The sequence below is a fragment of the Antechinus flavipes genome, chromosome 1, assembly GCF_016432865.1.
Source record: "Antechinus flavipes isolate AdamAnt ecotype Samford, QLD, Australia chromosome 1, AdamAnt_v2, whole genome shotgun sequence".
NCBI classification, from domain to species: domain Eukaryota; kingdom Metazoa; phylum Chordata; class Mammalia; order Dasyuromorphia; family Dasyuridae; genus Antechinus; species Antechinus flavipes.
Window position 1 is genome coordinate 431,814,450 of NC_067398.1, and position 14,081 is coordinate 431,828,530.

Here is a 14,081-nt window from a genome sequence, read left to right on the forward strand (position 1 = left end):
GCTAGTTTATGAAACATCAAGGGATTTCTCCCATTTTGGTTTGCATTTTAAATGGGCCTCTCTACATGATGGAGGAAGCCAAATTGATTCACCACCTACCTACATCATATAAAATATTTAGTTTCCATTAACTAACAAAGCTGTTTTGTGTTCTTTTGGCTCTCGTGATTACTGGAAAGAGATAGGCTGATTGTTATAAGTTACATTCTGCTTTCTAGAAGAATTACCTTATCTTTTTCCATAAAAAGAATTGTGACATAATTATGACCTCGGTATAAATAACAAAATGAGAGAAATATGGATTATGCATAGGAGATCTTTATTGCCTCATTCAGATTAAGCATTAACAAAAGTACCTTTGACAATAGAGCCATGAATTATATGAGTGTAGTTTCATTAATGTTTATGTTTTCAGTATGATGCCAGCACAAAAATCCTATGGAAATTGCACTTGTACAAGAAATGAGTGGTACAAAATGAATGTATGGGAATTTAGAAACCCTACTGACTTCACTTGTTTCAACACACTACATTAGGTGTTGAGCACACAAAGATGAATAACTAAAATCTTATCCCTGCCCTCAAGGATTTTATAATTATTAGTGGAAGCAAGAAAAGAACACCTATCAAAATAAAATAGAGATTCATAGAAAAACTACAAAGTGCTATTAGGGATTCAAAGAGAGAGACATAACTTCTATCCAGGGCAACAGGAGATCTTGGTATCTGATCTGAATCTTGAACAAAAGGAAGGAAGTCAACAGACTTCAATAACAGCTGGGAGCGGGAAGGGGAGAGGGAAATTGAAAGCTTCCACAATATTAAATCTGTGTTTTCTCTATAAATGCATTTTAGAACACACCATGACACTATAGCAACCACCTGATGACTTCATTGTAAATGTACCTGACAGGTATGCAGTAGAGAGCTTAACAAACAGATTGGAGGGCTTTCTGCAATGTAAATAAAGAGCTAAACTGCTTGGGGAAAATCCAAGTTTGAAATCATAAAAGTGGTGCCAAAGTTCTGCAGAGTAAATTAAATGAAGAGAGGTAGGACTGACATTTACATCTCCATTCTAGGTGCTATGCTGACACCAGAATGACTCACTAAATTCTTCCCATGGCTAGTTATGGTTATACAAAACAGTTCTTAAAGACAAACTATCTATTAAGCTTTCTGAACTCCCACCTCCACCTGCAGTCATGTAGAGATGAGTGCTCCCTGAATGAGCTCCATCAGTTATCCCTTCTATTATAACCATAGGATCCTACTTGTCATAGTTGTTCATTCTTCATTTTCAAAAAGGACCAATGACATCCTGTAGTAATATCTTGATTCCTTGGGAAATTGGATTAAAGTGAGGCAAATGGTCAGCCTCACTCTCTCTTCCTGAGTCATTGAAATCCAGTTGCAGAACAAAAGTCCTGACTACTGACAATGACCTGCCATGCAATGAATGACCTTGGTATCTTCATTGCTGACAAGCTCTCGGTATTTCCTAGTGCTTGCTTCAATCACGTCCATGGCCATTTAAATAAGTTGTCTTTATCTGCCTATTCCACCGGAGGAAGTTCTCACTTGCATGAGATAGACATCCCCCTAACTCACTAATGAATTTGAGACAGAGAAGTTATCCCCTACCTGGTTTATTCTGTCTGCCAAAAGGGTTTTACTGGGGATGTGACCACTGCACATGCTACAGCTTTTTGGAGCCACAGGTGAGAGGTAAGTGACAGGTGGACATCAAAGGTGGATGAGTAGCCATGAAAAAATGCTTGGCAGCCCTCACACCAGAGGTGTTAGTCCACTTCTAGGTGATCTATCTAAATGGGAAGTGGAAAGGCTCAGTACAGCTCTATAAAACATCAACATTTCCCACTGGTTTGGATTCAGAAGTGGACGGATTCCTAGAAGAAGCCTGGCTACTTTTATATCTCCATCCAGTCATCTTAACAGCTGATTTGAATCTCCATGAAGTCAATCTGACCCCACGGTAGTTAATGTGACTGAAAATTTGTTATCAATTACCCAGACTGATTTTTTCCCAACTTAAGTGTTCCCATTGATTGAGATTTTCAGGAGTTTGCAAAATACTTACCAGATATTTTCTAGTGGGATCTTCATAATAAGCCTATAAGGAAGTACTTTACTAAAGAGAAAACTAGAGCTAGTCACATTAAATCCATCCAGGAAGTATTTGAGGAGGCATTTGAATGCAGGTCTTTTTGACTTCTGGTATAATGTTACTCAGTTTTTCATTAGGAATGGCCTCAGTGTTGCTGTGTGATGGAAAGGAAAACTTCTTTAGATTTTACTTTTTTAAAAAAGATGAAAATTGTTTATTAGTTTATAGTTACAACCAAATACTTTTAAAAATAAATATCAAAACAGATTCTAACTAAATTTATTATCATTTGAACTGCTAATCTATGTGCAAAGAATGGAAAATTTACTTTTTAATTATAGAGCACTTGCAATTTCCCCCGTTCCTTTTTTTATAATAGATTTCTATTTTTCCAAATAAATGGAAAGATGTTTTCATCATTCACTTTTGCAAAACCTCGTGTTCCAAATTTTTTTCTCTCTCTATCCTATCCCCTCCCATAGGAACAAGCAATCCCATATAGGTTAAACATGTACAATTCTTCTAAATATATTTCTATATTCATCACACTGCACAAGAAAAATTAGAACAAAAAGAGAAAGGAAAAAAAACCAAGCAAACGACAAAAAAGGTGAAAATATTATGTTGGGATCCACATTTAGTCTCTATAATTCTCTCTCTGGATTCAGATGGCTCTTTTCATCACAAGTCTTTTGCAATTGCCTTGAATTTCCTCATTGTTGAAAAGAGACAAATTCATCATAGTTGATCATCACATACTTTTTTTTTAAATAACTTTTTATTGACAGAACCCATGCCAGGGTAATTTTTTACAATATTATCCCTTGCACTCACTTCTGTTCTGACTTTTCCCCTCCCTCCCTCCACCCTCTTCTCCAAATGGCAAGCAGGCCTTTACATGTTAAATAGGTTACAGTATATCCTAGATACAATATATGTGTGCAGAACCAAACAGTTCTCTTGTTGCACAGAGAGAATTGGATTCAGAAGGTATAAATAACCCGGGAAGAAAAACAAAGATGCAAGCAGTTTATATTCATTTCCCAGTGTTCTTTCTTTGGGTGTAGCTGCTTCTGTCCATCCTTGTTCAATTGAAACTGAATTAGCTCTCTTTATCGAAGAGATCCACTTCCATCAGAATACATCCTCAAACAGTATCGTTGTTGAGGTATATAATGTTTCTCCTGGTTCTGCTCATTTCACTTAGCATCAGTTCATGTAAGTCTTGCCAGTCCTCTCTGTATTCATCCTGCTGGTCATTCCTTACAGAACAATAATATTCCATAACGTTCATATATCACAATTTACTCAACCATTCTCCAATTGATGGGCATCCATTCATTTTCCAGCTTCTAGCCACTACAAACAGGGCTACCACAAACATTTTGGCACATGCAGGTCCCTTTCCCTCCTTTAGTATCTCTTTGGGATATAAGCCCAGTAGAAATACTGCTGGATCAAAGGGTATGCACAGTTGATCATCACCTACTCTTGTTGCTGTGTACAATGCTCTCTTGGTTCTACTCCCTCCACTTAGTATCAGTTCATGTCAGTCTCTCCAGACCTTAATGAAATCAGCCTGTTCATAATTTCTTAGAGAACAAAAATACTCTATTACTTTTATATACCATAACTTATTCAGCCATTCTCCAACCTGATGGGCGTCCACTTACTTTTCAGTTCCTTGCCACCACAAAAAAGGGCTGCTACAAACATTTTTGCACATGTGGGCCCTTTTCTCTTTTTATGATCTCTTTGGGATACAGACCCAACAGAGACACTGCTGGATCAAAGGATATACATAGTTTTATAGCCCTTTGCCCTCCAGAATAGTTGGGTAGATTCACAACTTGATCAGCAATGCATTAGTGTTTCAATTTTCCCACATCTCCATTATTTATCATTATCTTTTCCTGTCATCTTAGACAATCTGAAAGGTGTGAATAATTAGGTTTTATTTTGAACAGACACATTGAATCCATTTTTTTGGTTTTAAATATTATAAGGTATAGAGCTAGAGATGATTTAGAAATTATTTACAGATGAAGAAACTGGGTCCCAGAAAAGTTATCATTTGTCCAATGTAAGAATTAGCAGAGCTAAGATTTATAATCAAGTTACTTAATTGTAAATCAGAGTCAATAAGCATTTATAAAGTACTTACTAGGTTCTATGAACTGTGCTAATTAGGAAAGACATAAAAACAAGCCAACAGAAAGTCCCTGTCCACAAGCAACTTATATTCTAATGGGGAAAAGAGAACTTATAACCAATGTCGGGGAAGAGAAGTGAGGTGAGATTGGTACCTTTGCATAGTGGTAAAGTCCTAAGAGAATGAATAGGAATCTCTTCCTCAAAATGGGAGTTCAGAAAAGCAGTCACTGATAGGAAAAAGGGGTCATAGGACTGGAGGGAGAAGGGAGGTGAATTAGAATAGTGAAGTCCTCTTTCTTTTACGATGGAACTTTACCTGCTTCAATGCTTCTCCCCCCCCCCCCAATATCTCACCTCTGATAGATAGCAATTATTTGTTATACTTTTAAATCTTCAGTGGCTCCTCAAATGTAACTAGAATAAAATAAAAATTCCTTAATCTGGCATTTCCAATACTTAGGGATTTAGAGATCAAAGAAACCTAAAAGACCCAATCCCTTAGTTTTATAGAGGAAGAAACCACATATTAAAGAATTTAAGTGACTTGCCCATGGTGATATGGGTAATAAGGGACATAATAGGGACTTGAACCCTGATCTTTGTCTTAAATCCAAAGTCAGGCTTTATTCATACCATTTAAGGTCATTTTGTCCCTACCTATATTTCCAGCATTAATTTCTTACTAGTCCTCTTCATCTCACTCTTGATAATAGTAGTGTCTTTGTGGGACATACTTAAGTCACTTTGGGACAAAGTCAGGTGAAAGTATTTTTTAGTCTCCTTAAAAAGGTTTTTATACTTTCCATAAGTGACTTTTTAGTCCTTATCAGTACAAGTTACTTCAACTGTGGACCAATCTAGGATGAGAAAGTTGTTCTCAGGGATGAATTATTTCCAGAAAAGAGTCAGTAGGGAAAATAAATCTGCTTGGGAATTATCCTCAAAGTGAACTCTCCCAAGAATGGTGAAATAACTTTTTTTTTTAAGTCCTCTATATGGTTCACTGAAAAAGAATGAGCATTCATTGACTTCCTCTAATAATAATAATAATAATAATAATAAAAGCCTCACCCTAAACACCATTCAGAATTTGTTTATTTTCCAAAGAAAGAATTGCAACAGAAAAAGATTGAGTTTCATTTGCAAGTAACCTCTCAATTGAATGACTGTAGTAACAAATAAAGTCTTTAGGAGAAGCTAAGACAGGTGTTGGCCAGGAAAAAATGCTGAAAATGTCTATTTTGCATTTTGCTACTTTCAACTGCTTCATTCACAATTTTCAGTGAAAAGTAGAAAGGCAGAAAAGGAGCGTTATGGTTCATTGGATAGAGTGCTAAAAATGAAAGAAATGATCTGTGTATAAATCCTTATTTTACTTTTCATTATCTTTAAAAACCTGGAGCAATTTACAGATAGTCTTTGCATCTCAGGTTTATCTGTAAAACGAGAAGATTTCACTGAATGATGTTAGATTCCTTCCAAAATCAAATCCCATTATCTGATAAATGATCCAAATGTTATATGACAAATGATACTCAGAATAAGCATATTTTGCTTGGCATGTCACCATAGACAATGGTACAGATATTGTCTTGGGTACAGTGGGAAGAAGAAAGAAATTAAATAAATTAGGACTCTTTCAAAATACCTTTTTTAAAATGATTAAAAAATAAGAATTTATACTTTTAATTTTTCTTCCAAAATTTCTGGTCTTCTTTGGACTTGGCTTTATCATAACAATATGTTAACTTTCTTCCCAGCTTCATGCCAAAACTATAAATTTGTTAAGTGTTTTATGTATACCTTCACCTAAGTCATCAATTTAAAGTACTGAACTATGTTGTTTTTTCTTTATATTTGAAGAGAACCAATGACATCACAAAGGTGATATTTTGATTTGTTTGCAAATTTGATTTAAGTAAGGCAGAGCTGAGCAAAGTTTTCTTTTTTTTTTAATAATTTTTTATTGATAGAACGCATGCCAGGGTAATTTTTACAGCATTATCCCTTGCATTCATTTCTGTTCCGATTTTACCCCTCCCTCCCTCCACCCCTTCCCCGAGATGGCAAGAGTCCTTTACATGTTGAATGGGTTGCAGTATATCCTAGATACAATATATGTGTGCAGAACCAAACAGTTTTCTTGTTGCACAGGGAGAATTGGATTCAGAAGGTATAAATAACCGGGAGGAAAAACATAAATGCAAGCAGTTTATATTCATTTCCAGTGTTCTTTCTCTGGGTGTAGCTGCTTCTGTCCATCTTTGATCAATTAAGGCTCTCTTTATCGAAGAGGTCCACTTCCATCAGAATACATCCTCAAACAGTATCATTATTGAGGTATATAATGATCTCCTGGTTCTGCTCATTTCACTCAGCATCAGTTCATGTAAGTCTCGCCAGTCCTCTCTGTATTCATCCTGCTGGTCGTTCCTTACAGAACAATAATATTCCATAACGTTCATATACCACAATTTACTTAACCATTCTCCAATTGATGGACATCCTTTCATTTTCCAGCTTCTAGCCACTACAAACAGGGCTGCCACAAATATTTTGGCACATATAGGTCCCTTTCCTTTCTTTAGTATCTCTTTGGGGTATAAGCCCAGTAGAAACACTGCTGGATCAAAGGGTATGCACAGTTTGATAACTTTTTGAGCATAGTTCCAAATTGCTGAGCAAAGTTTTTAATCTCCCTCTTTCCCCAGTCATCAAAGCCCTAATTTAGAAAGTCTTAGGTGAGTACATTGAACTGTGTAAAGAGTCAAAAACAGAGCCCTATAACCATTAGCCACTTCATATAGTGGACATTGATTATTGAGTATGACCATTAAACCAGGTTTGAATATACCTAAATGTACTATTATAACCTCACGCATGTCTCAATTGGTTTTTAAAAGAATGACATGAAAGATTTTATTAAAATGTTCTGCTTAAATGTCTAGTTACTGTGTTCACAATGCCTTGGGTCTACAAATCTATCTAACCTGACAAAAATAAATGGCATTAACTTTCCATGGCCCATTTAAAAAATATATCTTTTCCCATTTGCATGTAAAGACAATTTCAAACAAAATGAGAGTGGATCAGTTCTGCCTTAGCATTCTCTTCTATACCATTCACTGTGTTTTTCCTGTTATGTTTTGTTTTTCTTTTTGAACCATAAATTCATTTGCCTAAGATCATTTGGGGTTAAGAGAATGAAGAGAAATCTCTTTCTCAAAATTGGGGCTGTAGTGCTCTTGAATTTACATTTTTTTTTGGATGGAACTTCTGTTGTTTTATTGGTATATGGACATTCTGATAGGAAACTCCTTTCATCAGAGGTACTGACATCTCTGCAATGTTGCCTGCACTCTTAGAATTTAAATAGCCTGCCAAAGGTCATGTATATGACAGGGGCAGAATTTTAACCTAGTTTTTCTTGACTCCAGAGAATTACACCAGATTACCTCTCACTAATCTTATTACTTTTATATTTTTTTTTATCCTCAATAATTTGGTCTTGCTGAAATCCTCATACATGGAATTTTAAAAAATGAGTTGGTCAGTGAACTTTTTATAGGACCACATTAGTCAACAGAGCCATTTTTATTAAAACGTGCTCTTAGTGATTTATCAGCTAAGTAATGCACCAGACAAAGATAGAAGACCAGGCCTGGAGTTAGGAAGACCTAAGTTCAAATTTGACTTAAGACATTCACTAGCTGTGTGATTAGGAGGCAAGTCATTTAACTTATTCAATTTCCTCATCTGTAAATCAAGAATAATAGTAGCACCTACTTCTCAGGGTTGTTCTGAGGATTAAATAAATGCAGTGCTTAGCACAGTGTCTAAGACAAAATAAGTACTAATAAATGTTAGTTATGATTATCATGAGTATTATTCCTCCTCATACAAATTATTTTGGTTTATCTTCAGAATTTCATTCTTGGGAATTTCTTCTCCCTCTTAGGCTTTCTACCCATGGAGTGCTGCAAGGCATTCTATCCTAATTTTTTTCTGAACGTATTTTGTAGCTTCCCCTCAAAATGAAGGTGAAATGTCCTATCACCCAAAATTTTTTTCTACTCTATAATAGATTTCAAGATGGAATGAACATTTCCCTCTTGATCTCATGGTTTCGCATCATTTTTAGTTCTTCAACCATCTGCTTCTTCTCATAGGCAAAAGATCAGTGACCCTAGTTGATTCTTTCATTTTTTTTTTTTTGGAGAAATGGAAAGATTAGTAGGACAGGTCAAGAATTTCTTAGCTGTTCTGCTGCCAGTGAATTTTTGTCTTTTCTGCATTGTTGGACATATCTCACTCAGCTGCAATTAGTGCATTCCTGCCAAGCATTAATGGAGAAAGATGTTCTCTAGGAATTCAATTACAATCAATGTTTGAATTAACTCTAATTACCCACATTTCTTCTTCTTCTTCTTCTTCTTCTTCTTCTTCTTCTTTCTTCTTCTTCTCCTCCTCCTCCTCCTCCTCCTCCTCCTCCTCCTCCTCCTTCTTCTTCTTCTCCTCCTCCTCTTCTTCTCTCTTTCTTCTCCTTCTTCTCCTCCTCCTCCTCCTTCTTTTTCTCCTTCTCCTTCCTCTTCTTCTCCTTCCTCTTTCTTCTTTCTTCTTCTTTCTTTTTTTCTTCTTTCTTCTTCTTCTTTCTTCTTCTTCTTCTTCTCTTCTTCTTTTCCGTTTCTTCTTTTTCTTCTTTTCTCCACTGAAGTTCAAATACCTCCTTGACTTTTCTAGAGTTTTAAACTGGGGATGAAGCTGATTTTATCCATTGCAGACTTCCTGTCTTTTCTCAGATATGTCACAGCTATCTTATTATGCTTCCTTAATCCAGTCTAGCGCTCAATTCCTCCTAACCTGTTATCAAGTTATTAGCAACTTAAACTAAAGACAAGATAATGGAGCATAAATTAAATACTTCTTGACAAATAATAAAGATTTTACAGTATTATTTTAACTATTTCACATAATCATTGGAATTTGAACTCTACATGGGTAGAAAGGGCCATTATTTTTTCTATAAGCATTCTAGAGGACAAAACACTAAATACCACTGGTTGGAAGCTGTCAGACTATTGAGATTTTTAAAGGAAAGAGTGAGAGAGATATATGACAATAAAAATAAAAATAAAAGATGGGAGGGCTCCCTCTTCCTAGAGATGGGGTCTGTTAGGTAGATAGCAATATTTTCTAAAGAGCTTCCAGTCCAAAGAAAAATATATCCTTAGAGATGGGGTCTGTTAGGTAGATAGCAATATTTTCTAAAGAGCTTCCAGTCCAAAGAAAAATATATCCTAAACTTTAGAACAAATGTTCTATGCAGAATTATGTTCCAGAATTATGTAACCCTCTTTTTATTCTGTGTTCATATTTCCTTATGTCTAGGATGTTATGTTCTATTCACATTAAATTTGCTAAGACGTAAGTTCACTGCAGTTTATGAAGTGTTTTATGTGTCAATTCATTTGATTACCACAACAATCCTTTGAAGTACATGATATTATCTTCATTTTTTATCAGATAAGGAAATTGAGTCACACAGACCTTAATTTGTCTTAATCCAAAGTTATATAGTTAATATTAAATGACTAAAGCAGTTTTGAACTGAGTTGGTTTTATTTGTTTTTGACTCAAAGTTCTTCACTCTATCTATTTGCACCACTTAGCTGCTTCATCATGATATGGTGATGACTCTGAAGTCTTTTTGTCTGTTGAACAGAAACAATTACTTCATTGGCAAAGAGAATTTTCAGTAAAGAAACATCTCTATTAATGCTGGTGGACTTCTTTTTTTCTTTTCCTTCCTTTTTCCTTTCTTTCTTTCTTCCTTTTCTTTCCTTCCTTTCTTCTTTTCTTTCTTCCTTCTTTCCTTTCTTTCTTTTTTTCCCTCTTTTCTTTCTTTCCTTTTTCTTTTTTTCTTTCTCTTTTTTTTCTGAAGCAACTGGGATTAAGTGACTTGCCCAGAGTCAAACAATTATTAAGTGTCTGAGGCCACATTTGAACTCAGTGCTCTGTCCACTGCACATCTAACCTCCCTCATTCTCTTCTGCAACTTATAGACTTAGAGAATTGCCTGGGTTGCTTTAGAGGTTCAGAGACTTGCTAAGGTTTTGGTATGTAACCACACTCTGGATTGTTTAAGGCTTTAACAAAAGACTATAAGCTCTCTCCAGCGGCATCATGAGAAAAGAATACTGGATCTAGAACTTCATCATCTAAGTTCAAATCCCAATTTTACTAACTCACTATCTGGGTGACCTTAGCAAGTCACTCTTTGCTCTGGCCTTCCTCTGGAGCCTTTGGAGAGAACCTGATCCTCTCTGAAGTCTTTTACAACTTGGAATCCTGTGATTATGATCCTTGTGATTCTCTGATCTTGCCAGCCTGCAAGGGCTTTAAGTACAGGCCTGTGTTCTCTAAAAAGCAACTTCCCTAAGTGTGTAGAGGTTTGTCTCCGGAGGACTTTCTACTAAGATGTGAAGGGAGTGTTAATTTGTTCTGGAGGAGTTAAGTTACCACACTAATAAAATTCTTCTAGGATTGAACTCATGCTATAAGGAACTAATGAGGTAACATATGTAAAGAGGCTTTGCAAATCTTATAATGCTATATCAATATTAATAGAAAAAATTTATGGCTTTGTATCACAATATATAAAGCATACCCAAGTCCAACCATAAAACTAAGTCTCTCCCCCAAACTAGACACATATGTGTATCCATATATACATACACACACAAGTACAGGTAAATAAACTTATACACATACATGCACACATGTATATATGTGTGTACCTGCAACTGAATACAGTGCATACATTCACAGTACACATATAAACCTGTGTATACATACACTTACTCTTGCAACACAAACATATATACATACAAATACAATACCTATACATGCACACATATATACATAAACACATGTGTGCATACACATGTACACATGCCAGGATGTAATGTCTTTGATGATTCCAAATAGACTTAAGGTTCTGTCTTTATAACTATTGTTATGTGGGTCTCATTGTTGTAGGGTGTTATAAACATTGAAGCTACTGAGAGCACAATAATCCTTCAAACCACATTCTCTTTCACTCCTTTCTCCCCCTCATCCTACATAATTCGTCATTTGTTAAACCTGACCATACTATCCCAGGAGCATCTCTTAATTTCTGTTTCCATTTACTCTCACACCCATCACATTAAATTCAGGCTTTCCTCACTTCTTGAATGGATTACTGAAATGGCTTCTTACTGTCTCATAAAGAAAGCAATAGTATGGCATAGTATGATTTGGAGTGAGGAAGATCTGGATGCAACTTCTGCTTCAGATATTTACTACCTTTGATATTTACCCTGAACAAGAGATTTACTCTCTCTTGGTTTCATTTATCTCATTTGTAAAAGGATTGGAGACAATGAGCTCAAAGTTCTCTTCTAGATCTATAACTAATCCTGTGAAATCTCATGTTATGTTAATTCAGCCTTCATGTAGCTACCAAAATGATTTTTTCTTAAGAAACATCAGTAACAACAAAAAAGAAACCCTTCTTTCACTTATAAAGCTAAATCTAAATGTCTGATACTATTTTTACTCTTGTTCTCAATTTATGGGATTTCAATCAAACAGTTCTCCTCTCCCCGCCCTTCCCCTTCCCCTTCCCTCCCCCGCCCCTGCCTAATATTCCATGATCTCTCTTTAGGAAAGATACCTGTAGGAGAGCAGTCTTTGCCCCAACTTTTCCCCATGTCTGGAATGAACTACCGCATAAAATCTCATTTTTTCAAGATTTCAGCTCACACCCTACTTTCCATATTGGCTCTTTTCTGCCGCTTCCTCTTCCCCCTCCCCAAAAAAACTTATATTTAACTACTATGTATTTTTTTTCCAATTTTTTTCCTTTTTAATTCTAGTACCCACTATGGTACTTGGCACATAGAAAGTATTTAACACTTGTTGAGTGACTGATTAACCCAACTGACCTTCTTATAGCATTCCACCTTTTTGAACTTTCCTAATCCCATCTCCATTAATTCCTTCTTCAATCCATCCATTTCCATTAACTCCTCCTTCCCCGTAGCCTTATACAATCCCTTACTTCCTTCAAGATTATTCTTAAGAACCACCTTCTACATGAAATTTTTACTTATGTCTTCAACTATTCAACCCTTCCTCCTTCCTAAACTACACTTTTTGACTCTGTATTCCCAAAACCTAGCAAGATAATTGACACATAGTAAGCATTTAATATTTTTTTGATGGGTTGATTGATAGATGATTGAGCTTGATTATTTTCTATACAGACTTCATATCTTTTTATAGAAATGGTAAATTTTAAAATACTTTATACTCATTTATTTGGGGGGCTGCCTATAACAAAGCACAGACTATATATACTACTGTATAGCACAAGTTCCTTGAGGAAATGTACTATCATTCTTTGTCTAGTGCTTTATACAACACAGTACTGAGCACATAACAAGAGCTTAATAAATATTCATTGCCTTGCTTTGCCTAAGAATCCTTCAATTTCAGGTCACTAAACTTTTCCTATACAGTCTACACTAATTTTTCCTTTATGCAGCTTTATTTACACTTATGGTCTGTACAACTAGTACAGTCAGTACTTTGTCCTACATATCATAGCACACAACTACCCAGATATAGAGTAAGAGAAGTATGCATGAATAGCAAGCAGTTCATAAGTAGAATGCTAAGGGTTTTAGTAGATTAAACACTCCCTGTGAATCAACTATATTACAAGATAGCCTCCTGTCCCCCAACCCCACAAAAAAGCAACAGCTATAAAACCTTGGATCACATTTATAGAAACAATATCATAGAGCACAAAGGAATTGTTCATCATACAGTATTTCACTCTAACCAGTTGTTTGTTATGTTCAATTCTTTATAACCCCATCTGGAGTTTTCTTGTTCAAGAAACTGTACATTTGCCTCTCCTGTTCACTCTCTACATATGGGAAAACTGAGGCAAACAGGACTTAATGACTTGTTAAGGTCACTCTGCTAGTAAATGTCTGAACTCAAATCTGAATTCAGGTTTTCTTGACTTCAGGTAAAGAGAGCTATTCACTGTGTCACCTAACTGCCCCATCCTAACTAGAATTCCCACCGTCCTAGAGACTTATCTTTTCTGTCCCAATTTGGCTGCTTGTTATGGTAAAAGATGAAATGGAAGGGAAAAGCTTTTTTTGTTTAATTTGCCATCTTCTGAACTTTACACAGAATATCCTATTTTTATTGTCCTATTATCCTGGGAAAGTAATTTCTATTATATTAAGTAATCTCTGAATATCTCATTGCTTTTAAACCAATTTAAACTGAATTAAGCCTAGCCCATGATATCAAACACCAGAAGAAAGAAAGAAGAAATATTTCATTTAATTTAATAGCTAGGCAGTTTGAGGTTTGCTATAAGGAATAACCTTCCTAATAATTTGAATTGTTCAAAACTGTAATGGGCTGCCTCCAGAAGTAACAAATTCTGTATCACTAAAAGTCTTCAAGTGAGAACAAGATAATCCCTTATCACTGATCTTGTCATAGGGATTCCTGCTCATATACAAATCAGGCAAAATGGTGAATCATGGGCTTTAGAACTGAAGGGGATCTTAGAAATTTCCATTGTCTAAACCGTCATTTCACAGATGAGATATAACTGAGGTGGCCTGAAAGGATTAAATTGTACAGGTTCTTGGATTACATGACCTATGAGGTCCTTTCCAACTCTGAGACTTTCCCATTACTTGAGAATACAAGTACATCATCTTCA

General features: G+C 35.6%; 1 long non-coding RNA gene across 1 annotated transcript; it reads left to right on the plus strand.

The window, feature by feature from the left end:
- The first annotated feature begins 8,947 nt into the window (after positions 1–8,947).
- On the plus strand, positions 8,948–10,906 carry LOC127543706 (uncharacterized). Its single transcript, XR_007949283.1, has 2 exons — positions 8,948–9,458; positions 9,530–10,906. It is a non-coding gene; the product is annotated as an uncharacterized LOC127543706 (long non-coding RNA).
- Positions 10,907–14,081: the final 3,175 nt, after the last annotated feature.